This window comes from Lathyrus oleraceus, chromosome 7, assembly GCF_024323335.1.
Source record: "Lathyrus oleraceus cultivar Zhongwan6 chromosome 7, CAAS_Psat_ZW6_1.0, whole genome shotgun sequence".
NCBI classification, from domain to species: Eukaryota; Viridiplantae; Streptophyta; class Magnoliopsida; order Fabales; family Fabaceae; genus Lathyrus; species Lathyrus oleraceus.
In genome coordinates, this window is record NC_066585.1 from 297267617 (window position 1) to 297274830 (window position 7214).

The window sequence follows — 7214 nt, forward strand, 5'->3', positions numbered from 1 at the left end:
TGTCATCTGATTCTTTTGTTGTATCCAAATAGTGAGCAGGTTTATCGAAACACCTAGATGTTATAGAAGGCCAATGGTTGGGTTATACCAACTTGTAAATAGATGCTAGAGTTTCCAGAGCATCTTCCATTTGATTCTCTTCTCGAGGAATATGGGAGAAGGTGACTTTTTTAAACTTTGGGAGCAATTTCAACATGTAATCCTGATATGGGATTAGGTTTGGATGTCTTATTTCCCAATCACCTCTGATCTGATGTATCCCTAGAGTGGAGTCTCCATACACTTCAAGGACTTTGATACTCAAGTCGATAGCCTTCTCTACTCCTAATATGCATGCTTGATATTCAACAATGTTCTTCATGCAATCAAAGCACAGTGTAGTTATGAATGGAAAGTTAAAGTTCTTGAGAGATACCAGTATTGCCCCAATACCATGGCTCATCGCATTTGAAACACCATTGAACATAAGAGTCCATTTCTCCCCTGGTTCGAGTCCTTCATTAAGGTCTGGGATCTCATAGTCTTTTATAGCCATGATATCCTTGTCTGGGAAGTCAAACTTCAAAAGGTGATAATCATCCACAGGTTGGTGGGTCTGATGATCTGCCAACACACTGTCTTTGATGGCTTTCTGGGTGGCATATTGAATGTCGTATTCTGATAATAGCATTTTCCAACGGGCGATTCGTGTTAGACTATGGCACGGATCTAGAAGGGGGGGTTGAATAGATCCCAATTAAAAAACTAAGTCGGCGCTACCAATTAAAAATTGGTTTTGAAAAATTGTTTTAAGTGCGGAAGCGGCCTAGGAAAATATAGTCTAGAACGAACTGTTATTGGAAAACCGGATATGCGTCAAGCCTATGGATTAGTGACAATGTGGAATAAGAATCACTACACTAGTCACACAATCAATGATTTGTTTCACTTACTAGGATTCCTAGTTCCAATGATTCAAAGATCAAATTAAACTAGATACACAATTAAGATAATTTTGGTTTAGGCAAATTATCAAACACTTGGTGTGTAGAAACACTCCAAGTGATATTTGTGTTGAGTAAGTGATTCCAATTAATCTAGTACAATATCCTATTGTACTTTGGATTCAAAAACAGAGTTTTAATCTCTTACTCACTTAATATCAAGGTTTGACAAAAGTGCTTATACTAAAATCACTTAATTTTTAAGCTGAAAACAATTATGCAGAAAATTAAAGAAAGCAAGGATTTGATGAGGCAGTTCCCCCGTCGTCCTCGCTTCGGGGTACGTCTGCCCTCAATTCTAAAACTAGAATTGAGATGATTTAATAGATATCACCTGTTGAATTTAACTGTTTATACAAGGATTGCAAAACAAATATACAACAGAACTCTCAAGATGTTGAATGTTGCTTCCACTCCTTGTTCCTTGATTCAAGATGAATCAAGCCCTTCGATTGTTGTTGATAGACCTCCGATTCCAGCCCCTTTGTTGAATAACCCTCAGTTCTTCAAACCCTCGACCCGGCTGATCTCAACCACAACAAATCGAACCCGAATTCTTCCCTTCACTATCACTGAATTCGCTACTAGACTGATGAAGACTTCCTCTTCTCAATCACCTTCGCTCAGCTGAAAATTGATGAAGCAATTCGTCCAAAAAAACCCCAAAAACAAACCAGTCTTGGAGGACAAAACCCTAAAGATTTTATTCAAGAAAAAACCTGTCACAAGCTTCAACCCGAACCGGATTCCCCAATCTCGGCTTCGAACCTTATCACCTTTAACCAATCACAAAGCACTTCAAAAATGGTTGTGTGTAGTTAATGTGTTGTGAGATGTTGAAGATGAAGATGATGAATCTTGGACACCTATTTCACTTTTTCTTGTTTCCTTGAACACTTGAAATCAATTTGACAAATGTTAGTTGATACAAGTAACTAACTACTATATATAGTAACCAACTTACCAACCAAAAATAACAGCTTTTTAAACAGAGTGGAAAGTCTTCAAAAACTGAATTTGCGCACGAGCGATCGACCATAGCAGGTCTATGCGTCGATGCATGGCCTGCAATTTTGGACAGACTGAAGAATGCTTCAGTATGCGTCGACCATAGGTCGGCGTGCACTGACCCGTGGGAAAATGAAAGTTTCATGCGCCGACCCTGTGGTCGACTCAAGTCTTCCATGCGCCGACCCGTGACCAACTGCACTAACTCATGCGCCGACATGTGGTCGACTCAAGGCACCATGCGCTGACCAGTCACCAACTGGTCTATGTTATACGTTGACCCGTGGTTCATGCGTTGACCCTTGTGGTCGACTCAAACCCTACAAATTTGCAAAAATTCATATTTTTGTGATTTTCATGCATTTTGTCATGATCACATTTTATCCACATATGTTGTATGAAATATAGCAGTTTTTAGATGAGCATAGAAAAGGATATGTTGCATTTGTTTTGTAGAAGTGGAATCGACGATGCCGATTCATCCATGGTGGTCATTTGTCATCATCGAAACCTATGATTGTATGTTGTATGACAATTTGCCCTTACAATTTGGTCGATGAGTGCTAGTTTCTCAAATATGTATTTAATTGGATCCATCTTGGAAATCAACCACGTTGTATGGGTTAACATATATTGTCTGAGGCGTCGAGCAGTCTACGCGAGTGCACAGAAAGTCTTTTAGAGCAACGAGTATTTGATCTCAAAGTCGATAAACTTCTTGCTTATATAATATATTGGCGTGCTCTTTTCTGCGAGTTTCGTCTTACTGCCCCAACATACAACCCATAGATTCATCAAGTACTGTTATATACATGATAAGAAGTCTTCCTTGAATAAGGGGTGTCAAGATTGGTGGTTCTTGCAAATATTCTTTGACTTTGTTGAAGGTTGCTTGCCAGTCCTCTTTCCACTCGATTGCTTGTTATTTTCTTAAAAGCTTGAAAATTAGTTTACATGTGGCGGTGAGATGTGAAATAAATACGACAATATAGTTCAATCTCCCTAAAAACCACAAACATATTTTTCTATCTTAGGTGCAGGCATATTTTGGATGGCTCTCACTTTGTCAGGGTCCACCTCGGTCCCTCTTTGGGTCACAATGAAACCTAATAATTTTCCTGATCGAACCCCAAATCTGCATTTATTAGGGTTAAGCCTTAGCCTGAATTTCCTCAATCAGGCAAACTATTTCTGCATATTGGTAATGTGATCCTTTTCAGTATGGAAATTTTCAATCATATCATCAAAATATACCTCGATCTCTTTATGAATCATGTCATGAAAGAGAGTCACCATTGCGAATTGATACATTGCCCCAACATTCTTCAATCCGATAGCCATCACTTTGTAGTAGAAGGTTCCCCAAAAGGTGATCAATATGGTCTTCTCCATGTCCTCCGAAGCCATTTTGATTTGGTTATACCCGTAGGAACCATCCATGAAGGAAAATACCGAGAAATGAGTCGTGTAATCTACCAATACATCAATGTGGGGTAGTGGGAAATCATCTTTTGGGCTCACCCTGTTTACGTCTCGGTAGTCAACATACATTTAGACTTTTCCATCCTTCTTCAGTACCGATGCCATACCCTAAATTTTACCATATACGTTTTCACCTGTATCAGTATAGTGTAATCATTTCATTTGATCATGCATCTCATAAGTCAAAAGCATCCATCAGGGTTTAAATGAAAAGTCGGGAGTTCTGGCATTTTTAATTGGTCTTGAACACATTCATTCAGTCATTTGTTGATTAAGAAGTCAAAAGGCTTGTCTTCTCAATCTTAGTGCATCATCCATTTCACTTCATTAAGTTTCAGAGGTCCAGAGGGACGATAATCAAGAATATTGTTGTCACTTAAATCTTTGAAAGGTTTTGATTAGTATTGGAATTGAGAATTAAAAGCAAAAGGTCCAAGAGTTTATTACTTTGCATCTGATTATCTATACACAAATCTTCAATTAGTAATCAATGCATTCACCTGACATCTGCATCATCTACTCATCAAAACATGCATTTTGTTCCTCATAACGTTTAAAAATTCAACCAGAATAATTTTTTTAATCTACATACACACTGGTTGAATCATTTCTCAAATGTACATAAAATTAACGGGCAAAAAATTTCAAAATCGAGCTTGCATACGTCAATGTTATTAATATACGATTCGTATAGTTTAACCTGACATGCTCGTTGTATTTTTTGACAACTTTTTTGATCGCATTTTGATTAGACTCAGCCTTTTTAACTGGTCATTTTTTATTTCAAAATTTTATCAAAACCTTTCGATTTTCTAGAAGTTTACTTCGCGTTGATCATTTTGGTGGATTCAGTTTAATTTTTTTGGGCACTTTGATGTCCGATTATTATTCGATTTTTATCCTTTTATTTTTGTATTTTTAACCAAATAATTTGTATAATTAATTAAAATTTATTGTATATTTAGTTTAAATTTTTTATGTTGTTCATTTTATTTCATTTTAATTACTAAGATTTTTAAATAAAAAATAAATTGAAAAAGGAAATAAAATAAGAGAACCATAGAGAAAGGGGTACCTCATTCTCATTTTATTCATGGACCATTTATCCTCTCATTTTCGGATCTCTCTCTTTGTCACATGGGAAAAGAGAGGTGGATTAGGAACAAAAATCATGGCTCTTTCCACACAAATAATCTCCACTTAATATTTCCTCTCTCTCCCAAAATTCAAGTATAAAAAGAAACTAAAGTAGTTTTTAGTGCAGTTGATTTTCGGACAACACAAAAAAATACTCCATAACAATTCTCCTTTCCATCTCTCATATATTTTGGAATCCATTCTTCTTCTTCTTCTACTTCAAACACTCCCACCGCCTCAACTCTCTCAATCCTCAATAAATTCCCTCTTGCTAAACGAATAAAGGCCTACCCTTTTTAAAGGTCTCTCTCTCACACACACACACACGACACCCTCTATCATTAATCTCTACGAAAACCATATTCACACTTCTTTTATATTTCCATTCTCAGTTGTACCATCCTTCATCACTTTCCATTTCCATCTCCCATCTGCTACACAACGCAAGTGAAAACCATTTTATAAACACCATTACCATTGAACTCCTTACTCTCCGAACCATGAGAAACAAATACTCCCTCCATCAGCCACTTCAAGTAACAACCTACAAACAAATCCAATATAAAAACTCTTCTTCCCTCCTTCACCTTCCAACCTTCCAACAACAACTTTACCCAGCAAACCATCTTCACCCTTCATAATCATATAACAAATCCTCATCATAACCAATACAAAAGCAAAGAAAACAAGAACAGAGAAAATATATATATATATATATATATATATATATATATATATATATATATATATATATATATATATATATATATATAACATAACATAATCATTCTGCATATCACCACAAAGAAATTCAGAGATCCCCACAACAATAGAACGGAAACAAAAATGGAGGAGAAAAATCAGATTCAGAAAAATATCCAATATGAGAACCCCGTCCAATCCACCATCAGCATGAATCCCTCACCTATGAAAGTTATATTGTGTCACCACTAGAAGGTTCCATCTTCGCCGCATCGTGTTGGCCGTAAAAATCAATCAGGGACGTCGCACTGTCACCTTTACCAGAATCGCACCACTGCTTGCCCTTTTTCCCGTCACCGGAGGTTGTTCTTCCTCTCCCCTTTTTTTAGTTTTCATGTTTTATGTTTGTTCTAAACCGAGGATCGATAGATATGGGATTATTCGTTGTTGTTCATTATGGGTTTGATGTTTATTTTTTTTTATTTTCTGTTTGTTTCATCGTGAGAGATGAACGAGTGAGAAAGAGAGAGTAAGACACGATAGAGTAAGACACGAGAGAGATAAGGAAGAGGGACTCTTGCTGGTTTTGACTTTTTCATCCCCTCTGTCATGTGTCTCAATGTGAGTGGGGGATGTTTGATTTTGAAAAATTAATGAGTCCTCTCCTTCTCTTCACATATCCATCCCACACCCTTATTTTTTTTATATTTCCTTTTTTTTCCTAATATTATTATTATTATTATTATTATTATTATTATTATTATTATTATTATTATTATTATTATTATTATTATTATTATATTATTATTATTATTATTGTGTTTTAAAACTTGAGTTTAGTTTAGTTTCTTGGGCTTGGTCATGTATTATATCCATTTTATTATTTGCACCCCCATATCATTGTTTACAATCCCCTCTTGTGTGTTTTTAATTTGATTTGTTTTCATTTATATTATTTCTTTTAAATTAATAATTATAATTAATGATTTAATTTATTAATTGATTATTTTAAATTGATTAATGGTTTTTAATTATTAAATAATTTCTTTGATTAATTATTCCATCGATTTCATTACGTTGCGATTTCAAAAGTTTAAATTCAATTTAACTTATGAATTTTGCTTTGAATGTATAGATTTTGTTGTCCGCCTTCTTATAAAGTAATTCCTACATGAATCTACTTTAAGTTAGCTTAACATAGTATTAAATCCATTACTTTAAATTTCGGTTTATTTTACCTTTGCAAATATCGTACATAATTTATCGAATTGCTGCTGTTTGGTTCATTGTGTCGCAATTTCGAAGCTTAAATCCAATCTACCTTTCAGAAAGCACTTAGACGCATATATTTTGTTGCCCGACTTCTTATAAGGTGATTCCTACATTAATCCACTTTAAGCTATATTAGCATAGAGATGAATTCATTATTTTAAGTTTTGGTTTATTTTACCTTTGAAAATATCATATAATTTATCGAATTGCTACTGTTTGGTTCATTACGCGCGACTTCGAAGCTTAAATTCAATTTAGCTTTCAGAAACCGCTTAGAAGCATAAATTTTAATTCCCGACTTCTTATAGGACGATTCCTACATGAACTCAATTTAAATTATCTTAACATAGAGCTAAATTAATTACTTTAATTTTTAGTTTATTTTATCTTTGTAAATGTTGTACATAATTTATCGTGTTGCTGGACTTTTTGTTGCGTTGCGATTTCGAAGCTTAAATCCAATTTAGCTTTCAGAAATCGCTTGAACGCATAGATTTTCTTACCCGACTTCTTATAGGATGATTCCTAAATGAATCCATATTAAGTTATCTTAACAGATAGCTAAATTCATTACTTTAGTTTTTGGTCTATTTTATCTTTGTAAATGTCGTACATAATTTATCGTGTTGC